Below are 14,396 nucleotides of genomic sequence, written 5' to 3' on the forward strand. Positions count from 1 at the left end.
TTTCATATTTATTATGATATTTTTTTAAACAATATATGACAATTTAAGTTTGAAGTTGTCAATTATAACTCATTAGTAATGAATTATGAATATGATGCTTCATGAAAGTTGAAAGTTGTTTCATTTCATGTTAGATATTATTTGTTGTAATGGTTACACTTAGCTTACAAGTACAACTTTGGTGATCAATGATGATAAATGTTATATATTGAATTTTGAAAGCTTGAAACTTTAAGATTGATGAATCATGAGACTCAATATGTTGTATGTTACTATGTTACTAACTTGTGGACGTGGTTGATGAAGATTATAACTTCTAGAATCTAAATGATTGTTGTTATATGGTTCAATCTATGTTTTGTTTGTGTTTTTTATATTTAATTCATCATTCTACATGTTTTTGTTGACATATATGTATCAAAATATAAAAAATAAAAAATAATATATATATATATATATATATATATATATATATATATATAAAATGCTCCGGGATTCGCTCCCAAACTGGGAGCTTTTGAAAATGTCGCACCTGTACCTGCTCCCCGCTTTCGCTCCCGCTCCCAAGTAACACTGAGTACAACAAATCATCAAGGAAATAGAGTAAAAGAGCTTGCAAACCATGGACAACAAGTGGGGAATTCTCCAAGATCGAAATGGGGTTAACCAAGTATCCCATTAGGTGGTTTCTACTTCTAAACGGGATAATATGTCCAAGGTACATCTTTTTAAACGTGATGGCATGTGGTAAAGAGATGAATGGAGTAGGGGATGAAAAGGGGCAGCCTTGGGCCACATGTTGGGGTACAAGGGTAGCTAATAAAAGGGAAGCCCACACTTGGATATATAATGTATAGGAGGGAGAAATCATGGCACATGAGGTGCCCCGACCTTGTTTTTCCACCCTTCTTTATATGCCTTTTGCCTTTTTATGATCTTTCTTTAATTAACTGCTCGGGGCTCAAGGGGTAAGAGCATGATGTGTGAGATATAGCAATGGATACCCCTTTTATGGTAAGGCGGTTCATTTCCCACCAGGGGTTGGGACAAGCATGGGTTCCTCAATGATAAAGGAAGCTCATCTAGGGCCTGTAGGAACTAGGGGGATGGCCATGATGATGGGGTAGAGGTCATGTACTGGCTTTTACCCACGTGCTAAATGTGTTTGTCTCGGCCATCTTGTGCATTTTGTGGTACATTTTCCTGTTGAATGTGACCAATTATGCTTTTGCTTTTCTTTTCAGCTGCATCAACCTCCGGGGCATCATTCCAGGTTTGACCCAAGGTGTGGGCAAGTGGAAGGGGAAAGCTAACCCATTGCGGACCCAGTGGAGGAATGTGGACACAACCAAAATTAGGGTTTCGCATGAAGTACCATCCCTAAAGCCAAATGGTCAGTAAAAGAGATCGCACAGGACTAGAATCCAAGGTTAATATCGAAAAAGGGGTCTATGGGACAAGGGCACAAACCTAAGCCATTCTTTCTGCCAATTACCCCCATTAATCGATGCCCAGAAGTGTCCATGACAAGAAAACTACATTACTCAATTACCAAATGACAAGACATACCTTTAGGTTTGTGAGGCCCACATTCAAACATATGATCATAGTAGATGGGTGAGGGACCACATGTCTAGCTTAAGTGGCAAAGAAGTGGCACAACGAGCTAGTTGGTCGTTGTAAGGGGCTGTTGGCGGCCGACTGAGAATCATCTTGGAGCAGGGAAAATTTTAAGAACCCCCCTAAATTTATAAATATAATAAATGGGCGAATCTCCATGGTATATAGGAAAAATGGAAGGCGATTTTATGAATAATATAATATGTATATATAATTTTTTGGCGAATCTCTCACCAGGCATGGCGAATATTTTACTCAATTATAAAATCTTGTAAGATCTTGGCGAGTCTTTCACTAAATAATAAAACTTTGTAAAGTCCTAGTGAATCTTAGCATAGGCTACATGCTGGTTTAATTCCCCCATTTAAATAGGCTACATTCCAGGTGAATACCATGGGTCAATACCATGTGCCATTTTGGTGAATACCATGGGTTAATACCATGTGCCATTTTTATTTTTATTAATTCTAATATTACGGTTAATAATGGCTTTTTGCATGGTATTAATAACAATCTAGTCCATGGTATTTGTCCCATAATATTTTGGCCATAGGTTTCACCTAAATATAACCCATTTTTTGAGTGTTCGTAAATATAAGGTGACTTATGGAGTAAATATAAAATAATGTTTTATTTGTTTACCATACCTCTTGTTTATTTATATTTTTATTAATTTACCATACCTCTTTTACAAATATGGTATTTGGCCCATAGGATTCAGTTAAATAAAACCTCTTTCTTGAGCCTTCATAAATAGAACGAGAGTTATGGACTAAATATAAAAAGAGGTTTTATTTATTTACGATACGTCTAGTTTATTTATATTTTTATTTATTTACCATACCTTTTGAGTAAGTATAAAAAGACGTTTTATTTATTTACCATACCTCCACTTTAATTATATTTTTATTTGTTTACACCCTTACATGTATATAAGGTGACTTATGGAGTAAATATAAAAAATGTTTTATTTATTTACCATACCTCTCATTTATTTATATTTTTATTAATTTACCATACCTCTTTTATAAATATGGTATTTGGCCCATAGGATTCACTTAAATAAAACCTATTCTTGAAAATGGGCGAATGGAAGGTTGTAAGTCCTAATTTCAAGGGCTAAATTTACCTTTTTTACCCTCTCCCTTAAAATAAGGTGGGCTATTTGAGGTGATTTGTAAAAATGTACTATGATACAAAATATTCGCCCACTAAAAATTTAAAACCCCTTAATTTCGCCAAAGGGCGAACATTCGCCCCTAAAATTATCCTTGTCTTGGAGATTTTTTTTCTCGTAGGGATATCACCCACAAAATGGTGAGTAATATCTGGCTCCAACTGGGACGTGATCTCTCGAAGAAGTGGACAAAGCTACTTGAATGAGAGGTCACGAGAACTCCAACAATCTCTTGGTTACCGTAGACCTATTACTTGCACATATCAACGACTAAACCCACGAGGCAACCTGTTTTTCACGGTGTATTATGATCACCCATGCTTAGTGTTAGGCCATAAAAAAAAAAAAAAGTAATATATGTAAAATTTAATTTAAATGCATCTAATCTACCATGAGAAATATCATATGATGTTAGTTCTAATGAGGAAATGAGCATGCTATGCATCTTACTCCATATAGTAAGGCCAACACTAAGTGTAATCATAAAGCCAATGCAACCAACATATCATTAAATCAATATAAATATTCTTGCCTACATGATTACTCATGCAGCGAATCCCAAAGCGAATGCAAATCCAAACACATGGAGGATGGTGCAGGTGAGAGGTGGGAAAATGTGGTTTTCATGTGAGGTAAGAGTAATCCCTAAGAGAAGGCACACGAGTCAATTTAGAAATGCGGAGCCTTCCCTATAAGTACACAATGGTGGAATGAATGATTATCTTGAAGAACCTCTTATCACAATCATTGCTCATAATATTGTGCTTTGAGGATGTCACAAGGTTGTGATGAGAGGGGAACAAAGGGTGAGGGAAGGAAGGAGTGCAACAAATAGGTTGCTCAATGTGATGGTCACATCGAAGAGGGGAGGTCATGGAGTGATCAAAACCCTAAGGGTGTGTTCAAGGAGGTAAAGTATAATCAATGAGCGGTTGTTCCTTGACACTATACTTGGAAGGGGGAAGGGCTCATAGTCACTTGAGATCATATGATAAGGGGTGAGGGAATCACTCGATGAAGACTCAAGATGATGAACAATAGAAAAGAGCAAAGGGGAAGGTGAAGTTTCAACGGGATCCTGAAAATCCAACTCTAGAGGCTCAAGTGATTTTAATATACTCCTGGAATCATACGGAAGGCAGGCAGGAACCTTATTGCTTTCCTCATTATAAGGTCGGGTTCTCCTTAAAAGGAGAATCGATTATTTCCAACTATCTTTCTTCATGTAAGGGAACATAATAATTCTCCTTCCCTGGGGTATTGATAGATATGTCATCGCAAGTAATGCTTGGGAGAAAGGGAAAACTACTCTCAGCCTCATCCTCTTTGTTAGTATCATAGATGGGAGCACAATCAAATTGAGGCCCAACAATTTCCCACTTCTCCTTTTCAATGCAGAAATAATCTCCAATGTAATCTTTCAAGGAGCTCATGGGATCACCTTCCTCAAGGTTCTCAAAAGGAGAGTCATCAAGAGTGATATCCTTAAGAAAGGTAAGGGCAACCTCAACTTTACTTTCTATAGCCTCATCATCCCCAATACACATATTCTCAAAAATCATCCGTTCATCATGTGGACCCAACAAGGACTCATCTTCTTGCTCATTAGACAAATCCTCAAGGGCAAGGCTGAGGGGGAGCGGCCCCCCCCCGAATCCGCTCCCAATTTGCGCTTTGATCAGGCGCGAGTAGGGAGTTACCTCGGGAGTGCACTCCTTTTAAAAAAAATTCGCTCCCTATTTTTGAGGGAGCAATTAGGGGAATGGTCGGGAGCGATCACTCCCTAATCGCTCCCTTGTGCTCCGGGAGTGATTTTTTAAGAGTGGGAGCGGTCGGGGAGCGATCGCTCTCGACTACTCTCCCTCTTAAAAAAGCACTCCCATCGGCGTCGAAAAAAGGCCACACGACGGAGAGGGATATCGCTCTCGATTGGTCCCCCTCTTAAAAAAGCTCCCCTTGGCGCCGAAAAAAGGCCGCACGGCGAAGAGGGAGGCGACGACCGACAGACGGTGAGGGATAGGAAAGGGAGGGCAAGGGAGGGGGGGAAAGGTTTAAAAGGCCCTCTCCCCTCCCATTATTCACCCATTTGTCAAGTTGAAGAGAGCAAGAGAGATGAACTTGCAAAGGAGATTGGAGCTTGGGATTGAAGGCCAAAGAGGTAGGATCTACACTCTAATCTAGCGTTTTTTTTGTATGCTCATTGCTAAATAAATAAAAAATTCTCTATTTCCCATTCTCATTCCTCCATTTTTTTTGCAAACTCAAAACTTCAAACATCATGGCTATATGGCTTGGCATTTTCTTGTTGGTGGTTTCTTTTTTAGTTGTTATGGTGTTGGAGAGTAGGAGGAGGGTTGATCATGATGAAGAAGAGGATGAAGAAATGGGTTATAGTGGATTTGATGAAAACCCCGGAGAGGAGTACCTTGGTGAGGAGGAAGAGGGTGGACATGATGAGGCCCCGAAAACTAAACAAGGCCAAACCCAATTGTGGAAATATGTTACTAGGTCTGAAGCAGGGAAAGGGGGTGGAACCACTAAATTTACATGCAACCATTGCAACAACATTTACACAGGTTCATACACCCATGCTAGAAGGCACCTCTATGGGAAAAGGCCATAGGATGGAGAAATGGTTTCTGTCATAAATGATGCCCCCAAAGGATACAAGAGCCCTGGGTATGACAAGGCCAGAACCATTGGACTTGATCATGAAAAAGCAAAAATATCACATTGTTCGAGTAAAATGACAAATTCTTGGACTGAGCATGGGGTGTCCATTGATGGACAAATGTAAAAGGCAAGCAATTGATAAGTGTTCTTGCTGTGTTTGTTAGTGGTGCCATCTTCCTTTCAACATATGATTACTCAGAGAAGTTCAAGATCGACATAAACATTGCATAACCACTACTTGAAACAATTGAACGTATTGGGCCATACGATGTCATCCAAGTCATCCTTGATAATGCTGCTAATTGTAAGGCAACGAGAGCAACATATTTTGGACTGGGTGTTTGGTTCACACAATGAACCTTTTGATGCATGATATTATTAAGAACAAAAACTAACAATACAAATGGATTGGTGATTTGTACAAGAGAGGCAAACAAATGGTAAAATTTATTACAAATCATAGCAATACCTATGGGCTTTTCTGCAGTTACTCAAGATTGGAGCTGTTGAAGATTGCGAAGACTAGATTTGCTAGCTATTACCTCACCTTCAGGCGCGTTTTGAAGGTAAGAGAGTCATTGGCTAGCATGGTATCAAGTCAACACTAGTAGGTATTAAAGGACAGGTCTACAAATGCTGCTGACAAAGAAGGTTTTGAACAGGTGGAGGAGACCGCTCTTGATGGTTTGTTTTGGTCACGTGTGAGGGAATTATTGCAATTCACCAAGCCCATTTATAGCATGATTTGTTTTGCAGATACAAATAAACCAACGATTGGGGAGGTGTATGAGCAGATGGATACCATGTTGGGGCAAATAAAATATATTGTTCAGGAAAATGATCCCAACTTGTATACAATGATTCACAATTGTGTGTGTGCGCGCGGTGGAAGAAACTTAATGTTCCACTACATGCCTTGGCATATATCTTTATGCCAAAATATTACTTTCCATCTTGGTTGGGAAAACTTGCACCTAGGGGTGGGGTTAGGGCCAAACCCCATCCAGATCTAGAGGTACAAGAGGGATTATGAAAGCATTAGACAAGCTAGTCCTTTATAGGGAGGATTGTGCTAATTTGCGTCTTGAATTAGGTAGATACTTTAGTTGCACTAATTTTTTTGGTTCGTTGCATGCAATGGAAGATAGAGACAGATTTGATGCTCTCACGTGGTGGGAAGCATATGGTGACATGGGATTTTTTGCCAAAATTGGCAAAAAAAGTTCTCTCACAGGTTGTAAATACTTCTTCTACAAAGAGGTGTTGGAGCACCTACAACTTCATACACAATGTGAGAAGAAACAGACTCAATGAAAACCAGGCAGAAAGCTTGGTTTATGTGCACTACAACTTGAGGTTGTTGAGTCATTATTTTGATTGGGCTTATGAGGATCCAACATATAAAATTTGGGACAACCACCTAGAAGACGATAATTTGGAGGATGGCACTATACATCTTGAGGAATTGGAAGCAAAAATTTTGAGAGATGATGAAGCAACAACAACCATGCCACTCCCATCATCCAGTAGTAGTGCCAGTGCTCGAGTTCCAAGTATTGTTCCTTTGCTGCCGTTGCCTCCATCTACATCCTCACGTGGAGGCATGTGCCTTTTGGTTCTGGTCGTGTGACTTTGCAAGAGGAGACTCCTAGAAGACCACCAATACCACGACTTGCTCAGAAATTAGACATTTCTTGTGGCGGCAAGAGGTTGTTGTAGCTAATAGATTTACTTGTCTTTTCTAGTTTCTAGTAGTTTTATTTTTATTTTTTTGTTTTTTGTTTTTGTAAGCTTGGTAGTACTTTCTCTATTAATATTGTCTTACCATAATCAAGTTTTTCCAATAGTATCAATTGGCCACAACCTGCCTGAAGGAAAGCAAGTTGGCCACCTGTCAGTGTTAAAGGCTGTCCAAAATTTGAATAAGTCTTTTTCTATCATCCATGCAACATTAGCTATTCTATCTATAATAATCATCAACTTAGGAAAGTAAAGGCTATTCGTCATAGAAGCAAAATTTTATCTAGTACCCTGTTTTACTCATCATCCGAGGACTCCACTGGGGCTGGAGCTTTATCACTGGATCTTGGCATCTCGCTTCTCCTCATGTGTTGCAAACTTTGCTCAATCCTACTCATAGCTAAGTTGTTTCGGTAGACTTGAATCTAGATTGCTGCTATCTCCCTGAGGAGCTTCGCCCTGCTGGGCTCCTTCGTTTTGGTTTCCTTTTGTCCCTCCTGTCCCTTGTTTGGTTCCTGTTCCTTGTTGAGTGTCATAGCTCGGGCCACTACGTTTTTCGTAACCCAATATTGCTAGATTGTTTGTCTGAATAGAGTATGGTGACCGTAGGTGTTCCCTGGATCTTGTACCATGGCTTCCCATTCTTCTGTCTCAATGTCCTAGTTGGTGATGTTGTCATTAAGTTCCCTCTCTCATCCAGCTATTTGCGCTCTTACCTTTGGTGAGTTTCCAGCCATGTACGCACAGATAAGAGTCTGCATATGCTCCTTACCAGTCTTCCTGCCTCTCTTGCGTTGTCCTTTGCTGGAGGCTGCATCTCCCCAGTGGTCCATTTCCCTGCTTTTCCTGTTCCTCTGCTGCTCCTTTTAGCCATCTCTTTTCTTTCTCTCGCCATTCTCTCGTTGTCTCGGTTGCAATTTTCTTCGCCCGAATCTTTCTCCTCTGTATGCTTGCTCACTACAACGCACTGTGTAGTTTGGGCCTCCAAACCGTGCTGCTCGCTGATTAAAATTAAACCTAAAACAATACCATAAGAAGTATCAATATTCTGTATATATACTCCCCAGACTAGATTTTGTTTATATGCCCCGGGTTTGGCCTCTCGTCCAAGTCTTAACAACTTGGGTTCATAGTTTTTAAAACCGTTTTGAAAAACCGGTAACCGGTCAAACCGGCCGGTTAGATAGCTGGCCGGTCCGAACCGGCCAAAAAACCCGGTCCAACCTTGCATTTCGCCAGATTTGATGCCCTAACCGGTGAAAACCGGCCGGTTTAGGACAAAACCGGCTGGTTTTAGGCACGCCCAGTGAAACATGCAAAAAGGTGGATTTTGACTGTGGTTTAGGGGTTTGGGGGGGGAAGTAAAGGTGTTTTCCCTCCAAAAGGCTATATAAATGAATGTAAGGGTATATAAATGAATGTAGGCTGTTTGAAAATAGAACCAGCCCAAAACACCATAGAACCAAGAAATTTTAGCTGTGATTGTTGGCTTAAACAGAAAGAAAGATATGGTGCACCTTAGAAGAGCAGCAAAAGAATACTTGTAGATTCCACCAGTACCCATAACTGTATAGACATCAACTAAGCTAAGCAACTGAACCTAATTGTGTACCCCACTCCATAGTTAAAAGGTCAAGACATAAAAAGATTCCATAAAGTCATGGTTCAAATACAAGAATTGGAACATTTAACACAACTCTATGCTCTTCAGCTCAATGAGATGGGTAGGGTACTAGGTGTTGAATAGTTGATGCAGTGGGGTGCTTATAACATTAACCTTGAAGAATAGTTCAAGTAATTTAACTGGAAAAGACAACATTATGAACTATATGGGTTGAAAGTTCCCATCACAAATGATCTACAACTAATAGAAAGGGGGCAAGAAACACAGACAAACATATAACCACAAAGAAAGTATGTTACCATGGATTATCAAGGTTTCACATTGAATAACTAGGCCAAAAGACTTTAGAATATGATGTGCACACTGCAAAGGAACCTCACCATCACTCAAATCAAGAACTGAGTCAAACTCCCACAACCAAATAAAGATGATGCTACCAAGAAAGCATGCTCAGCAAGAGAAAATCTCATTTACTATGCTTTGAGAACAAAACATTCTTAAGAGGGTGGCAATGTAGTAGGAACAGTACTAATTATGCCAATGAAAGGTCAAAGGCCACACACCTCGAGACCAATCACTGTATATCTAGATTCTATACACAGTCAAGAGGCCCAATGTTGATATCATTCTTAATAAATTCTTATCAATCAATCATTATCCAGTATTTTAATTTACAATTGCAGATATACTCTATCAATCTTAGTAATAAACATGGACTATTTATTCCAGTCTCCATCCATGAGGTACATGGACTATTTATTCCAGTCTCCATCCATGAGGTGGTTATGGGACCCCACATCAGTGCTTACAGCAACCTTAGTCACCTAAACTAATTTAAAATAATGGTCAGCTCTTAAACCATAGCAATACAAGTAATGACGGTGCAAAAAGGAGGATTTTGACTGTGGTTTAGGGGTTTTGGGGGGGAAGTAAAGGTGTTTTGATATATTCACCTTTACATGGTATATAAATGAGCAAACTTTGCATATTTTGTCTCTATTGGCTTGGAATCATGGTTTTACATCTTAAAAATAGTTTTGTTTCATTAAAAATTAATTATTTAATGTATTTTTTTAAAACCGGTTCGTTTAGACCAAACCAGTCCCGGTTAGACCGGTTCCGGTCGGTAAACCGGTTCATTAGGTGGACCGGTCCGGTCACCGGTTTCGGTTTTAAAAACACTGCTTGGGTTTACCCCCCTTCTCCCTCAAATACCCCCCTGACGGCTCTTGGGTTAGCTTTCTTTGGCCTCTCAAGTCTTCTTCTCTCAAATACATCTATCCCTGGCTACCCGCACTCTGATGGTTTACCTTAATAGTCCTATAATAGAGTCTACAAGGGGAAACCTTGTCCCTGTTCTGTGTTTCAAGAGGGTTCCCCTTCCTAGTCTCTCTCCTCTTTGAGGTCTCCACTCGAATTGAGCCCCTGAATAACCCCTCAGTGTTATTCTGGTCCTTCCAGATAGGTTTCTCAGCAAGCCAGTTTACGCTTAACTTAGCTTCAACGGGTTCCAGGAAACTCTCCACTTTGAGTCGACCATCTGAGTTATCCCTATTGTGCCTCAGGTACTACTTGGCTGGGGCTTGTTTCTTTTTGTGCTCTCTCTTATCGGGATCTCCCTTATCTCCCCGACCTCCCTCCTTCCCTGTCTTCTCTTTTTTCAAAGGCAACTCTTCACGTTTATCAATTCTCTCTCTTTCATCATCGTTCCAAACCTAGTTAGATTTCCAGGAAACCCTGGTTTCGACTCGTTCCGAGTCTTGGCTTTCCCAAGCCTCCTTCCCCAGAACCTTTGCATTAAACATTACTGTAATTCTATTGTTTAGGGTATTAAGGATGGCATACCATTGATTTGAGTTGACTCGGCTGCATCCGCTGCCCTGCGTCCACCACCTTTCTGTTCTCTTGCCCTTGCCTTCGTTCTCTGCATGCAACTATCCTCTTTCTCTCTTGCCTTTTGTTTTATTTTGCTGTCCCTACTATCTTCCGTCACGCCTCCCACCTGTCTTCCTAATCCTCTTGCCGCCCTTTCCTTCATTCCTACTCCTCGGAATGATGACCCTCTGTCGCTTCCAGCTTTGTCCTTCATTAACTCCCTCGTGCCTCTGGTTGCTCCTGCCATGGGTACTTCTCCATACTCATGCCACTTGCTAGCTTCGATGTACCCGCCCTCTTGCTTGCCCCCAGGCCTTTCTTTCTCCCTCCCATTCTTAACCACACCTGTCCTCTTTCTGTGCCTTCCTCCTCCCTGCCCTGTCCTTCTTGCTGTCGCAATCCACCACATCCCGATGTCTTCTCTGTCCTTGCACCCGAGTGGGTGATTTCTGGCACCTTCACCTCTCATCTCCTCTGGCCCACCTCGTCTTCGCTGTCGCACCTTGGTCGGGGAAGTAGTTTTAAATTTTTAATAACTGCTGACTCTTTCATATTTATTATGATATTTTTTGTAAACAATATATGACAATTTAAGTTTGAAGTTGGCATTTATCACTCATTGGTAATGAATTATGAATATGATGCTTTGTGAAAGTTGAAAGTTGTTTCATTTCATGTTAGATATTCTTTGTTGTAACGGTTACACTTAACTTACAAGAACAACTTTGGTGATCAATAATGATAAATGTTATATATTGAATTTTGAAAGCTTGAAACTTTAAGATGGATGAATCATGAGACTTGATATGTGGACATGGTTGATGAAGATTATAACTTCTAGATGATTGATGTTGTATGGTTCAATCTATGTTTTTATGCTTTTTATATCTATTTCATCATTCTACATGCTTTTGTTGACATATATGCAGCAAAATATTCATCGCTTCTTTAGATCTTTTGGAGACAATTAGTTGACAATCGACTCGGAGAATAGAATAGGAGTTAGCTGGGTAGTTGATTGGTTGGTTAGGTCGACTGAAATAGTGGACTTGTGTGCAAGTCAAGGCATAAAAGGAGCTTAATGCCTACCCTAGCTAATCAAAGTGGGCCATGTCTTCTTCACTTCAAGAGAGTTATACTTCGTGGCTATATATGTACGGTCTTCAGGATTGATCTATCTTGTAATTATGAATTAAAGTTTTTTGAAATGGCGTGCTCTTATTAAGTTGAGCTATGCTCACTTGTGCTTCAGTGCTGTACGGGTGTCTTTGGACACCACCACTTCTTGGAAAGTACAACTTAGCATGTTCTACAATATAAGGGATGGTAAGGAGTAGCAAAAGAAAACAAATATACAAAACATTAAAAATAATAGAGCATAAGCTTAGGATTAACCTCTTCATTGTCTTAATAAAAATGGACTGTGTATGGTAGTTGTTAATATCTCCAAGCTATCACAAATATACTTTGTTGGAAACCAACACTTTACCCACTCAAAGCCTTACCCAAAGATGAGGCAAATTAGAATAGAGTAATAAAAGAAGACGGATTAGGGCTTTTATAAGCTCAATCCCTTTGACATATGTCGTGGGGTCTTCCCATAGGCTCCACTTGGAAAAAGAGAGGCAAAAGCGACTTGTCATGGGACTACCATGGGTGTACAATTTTGACAATAGCTTGGAGCATATTTTTTGGTTCCAAAGTGTTAATTTGGTAGCTTAGTGACAAATTCCAATCACGGCACTAGATTCCTCTTTTTGAGATGACTAATTTTGACTATTGAAGCACTCAATTCGGACAAGGGAAAGTGTATTTTTGAAGAAAAACCCACATGTGCACAAAAGGATAGGACAACCCTAACAGGAAATTGGACACCATCGGATGGCTATAAATATAAGTCAAGTCACCCTCATTTGGACATCATTATGATCATTCTTGTTTCTTTGGGTTTGGCTCGCACAAGTCTGAGGCTGGGTCATGGAGATTGGTTTGTATAGGTTCAAGATTGCAGGGTTCGAAGCTCGCACATGTGTTTAGGGTTTTGGTTTCTAGCCGTAGGCATGCTTCAGGCAAATTTCAGACACAACCATAGGCACACAGGCTCATGCATGTGGTTGGAGGATTTCAACTGCACGCACATCACTCTCTGCGTGTAGTTGGAAGCTAGGGTTTGAATTTTACAATTGACTGCAGATTTCATCAGTTGAACACAGGTTTCGGTAGTTGACTGTAGACAGTGACAGTTGATTGCAGTCTTCTGAATCAGGGTTATGATTGTTAGCACTGTTGGGTTCATCTCATGGAAGATGTTTAGTTGATTTTTGTTAGATAGGATTATGGTTGAAGATATGGATCATTGTAGTCTCTTTTGCTGAATCACTCAATGACAATCTAATAAGAAGAAGAATTTGAAAAGGTTTTCCCTATAGTGGGTTTTGCCTTGGTCTCCAACCAATACTAGTGTCTCTATGTGTGAATTCTTTTCCTCTATTTGTTCCTTTATGTTCCTCTGCATTGATGATGATGTTATTCTTTCTATATAATTGCCTATGTTGTTGAATAATGTGGTAAAACTGAATAATGATATGATGCTATGGGGTGAATTTAATATGCAAATAAAGAAATGCAATTATCTAAAGCAAAGAACAATATAGCCCTAAGAAAATTTAACAACAATTGTGTGTTACTCTCATTTGGGGCAGGCTTCAGGAGTGAGGGTGGGGGTGCTCCCATCTGTCACTTATAGCCACCCTTTTTCCATATGTGTAGATATCAAGAAGCCCAAGAATGTCTTCCTGTTCCGTGTTTGCACAAAGATCTTAAGGGATCATGGACAATTACCACTCTCCACTTTCCTTTGAAAGTATGTCAAAAGCTTATCCAACTTTAATTTGGAATTTATTTGGAACCTAATAAGATGAATAAAAGCATCACTATAACAAAGGAGAAAGACCATCCCCAAAAGTTATGCCTAAATAACCGTCTCCCCCGGCATCACCGTCTTCTAACTATGTGGAACCCAATCTGGAGTAACATCAGCACTGATGAGCCAAACCTCAGCTAGTTGTATGGGTTTGGTTGAAGCAATAAGGAGGCATTAAATAAACATCGAGATTCTCAATCAAAATAAAGGGAAGTGGGGAGTTTGAAATGAACTGGAAGTATGTGATTGTGTCTGCTAGATCATTTTATGAATTTTTTGTATTTTTGTTTTGTATTCTTTTTAATATTTTCTTTGTCACAAACAACTAAAGGCTGCACCTAAATTAAGGAGTCTTGCGTGGCTATATTTTCCTGAAGTTACAAATCTAAAGTAAAACTCTGTAGCAGTCAATTAAATGCTGTTCTCTGAATTGTGGAATATTGTTTGACATCGTGAAAATTTGCCCAAGTTATAAACTGAAATTTAAATTTTGTATGATTATAATTGTTATTCAAATTCCTGTAGCTGTAAACTCTATTAATCTCATTTTTATGTTAGGAAAGAAGCATAAGCAATTTGTATTTATTGTTAGCTCGGTTTACCATATAATCTGACTAATCTTGCTTTATTTTATCGCCAAGTTGCATGAAACGGGTACGATAGAAATGTCACCTCCCAAAAATGGAAACATCGGCCAAAACGTTGGCTGAAACACCATATATGTTTATATATATAAATCGAAATTTATAAATAAGTGAATAACA

General features: G+C 39.5%; 1 protein-coding gene across 15 annotated transcripts in view; it reads left to right on the plus strand.

Moving 5' to 3' along the window:
* The window catches only part of LOC149206275 (phosphatidylinositol 4-kinase beta 1-like), a 184,216-nt gene that overhangs the window by 45,238 nt on the left and 124,582 nt on the right, over positions 1-14,396 (plus strand). The gene's annotated exons all lie outside the window — the stretch shown is intronic.

Source organism: Pinus tabuliformis, chromosome 1_2, assembly GCF_031772625.1.
Source record: "Pinus tabuliformis cultivar Carrire ecotype Pingquan chromosome 1_2, CPIR1, whole genome shotgun sequence".
Lineage (NCBI taxonomy): Eukaryota > Viridiplantae > Streptophyta > Pinopsida > Pinales > Pinaceae > Pinus > Pinus tabuliformis.